General features: G+C 40.6%; 1 long non-coding RNA gene across 1 annotated transcript in view; it reads right to left on the bottom strand.

The window, feature by feature from the left end:
* Positions 1 to 8: 8 nt before the first annotated feature.
* The window catches only part of LOC118453295, a 17,210-nt gene continuing 15,791 nt past the window's right edge, over positions 9 to 1,427 (bottom strand). Inside the window, exon 3 of the long non-coding RNA XR_004843218.1 lies at positions 9 to 173. This is a non-coding gene — a long non-coding RNA (uncharacterized LOC118453295). The remainder of the gene's footprint in view (positions 174 to 1,427) is intronic.

The raw sequence follows: 1,427 nt of genomic DNA, 5'->3' as shown, positions 1-1,427 counted from the left end.
AGCCAGCTACTTCTACTGTTACTGACTGTGCATTCTCTCCATTTACGTAAGGATATCCCATAATAATGTATTGATGAAGATATATATGTATTGAAAAAATAGTAAGAGTTGTGCGTTTAGATTAAACCCCTAAAGCTTTTGTAGCTTCTGCTACCCAAATTTAAAATTCCTGTCTTTTACCACCCACTCAGTAGGTCTCTGCCCAACACACGTGGCCAACCACCCATTACCCCTCCAATCAGTTCGTCAGTAATTTGTTCACTGACAGGACCCAGACAATACTTTTCGCTACGAGCCCTAACTGAAAGATGCGTATAGCCAAGAGCGTACAGTCCCTTCCGCCCTTCTTCAGCACAGCATTGCCAGCAGCGACCACACTTAACAGACCATGCAGCGACCAGTCTGGGTTTGGTCAGAAATCTCGATCACTGACAAAGCAAGGACAAGGAGATTCTACCAACTGCCTGAATATCAGCAAGTAATACTGATGCATTCGCTCTTCTCTCTCTCACGTTCAGTGTTTGCTTTCGTAGATGTCCTTTCATGTGAGTGCTTGCTTGGGACTGGGCACTTCAAAGCCTCTGGCCAATATTACGTGACAAAAGGATGAACACAGGAAGTTACTCAGTGCAACAATAATGAAGAAAATACCAATGATCCACAACATCCTCTCTAAACGCCTCCCCTCCCCTCCCCTTCCCCCCCAGGCAGTTCAGAAATTCTAAAATACCAAAGTGTTTCTGAGTTTGTCAAGTCTTCTCCAAAAGTGTCTACTGAAAGCAATTTCAATTAAAGATACTGTGTATTCTCCCCAAACACTAGTAATATTCAGAAGAAGTTTTACAGAACTGAAAATCTATTTGGTGGTTTTTACCCCATCTTCCACTGCTGCACTGAAGTAACTGTTTAATAGGTCCACTTCGCAAAATACAAGTAACTCTTGGTAAAAACTGTGAACAGGAGCTTTTGTTAAAGTGCAGCTGGAATATGGGAGAACATCCACAGAATAACGCAGATACTTCTGCTTCTCAGGATTGTTTTCTTGTTCAATATATTCTTATAATTGTCTTCACACAATGATTATGATTAATTCCTTGCTCTCGCCTCCCCAAACCTGCCCTGTATGTCACAAAACCTACAATGACGCAAAAATTAAAAAAAATTCCCTACCCCTGAATACTGTTTTTCAATGTCCATACACACCACTCCCACGTTGAAAGATAACCATAACAATTGCATTGCTCTCACAAATGTCCACCTTCCCGTTTTGCTGATAGTGTTTCTTGTGTAGTTGAATAGTGGCAAAATTTGGTGGTTACCAGACTATAAAATGTAGATTGCTGGTTTTGTTAGGAAATTGGATCCTTACAAACCTGAAAGATATTTCTGGCTATAATTTCGTGAGAACTATTGTTGGAAATTCATTA

Source organism: Egretta garzetta, unplaced genomic scaffold, assembly GCF_000687185.1.
Source record: "Egretta garzetta isolate BGI_Z169 unplaced genomic scaffold, ASM68718v1 scaffold61, whole genome shotgun sequence".
Taxonomy (NCBI): domain Eukaryota; kingdom Metazoa; phylum Chordata; class Aves; order Pelecaniformes; family Ardeidae; genus Egretta; species Egretta garzetta.
This window is presented reverse-complemented; position numbering and strand designations above follow the sequence as displayed.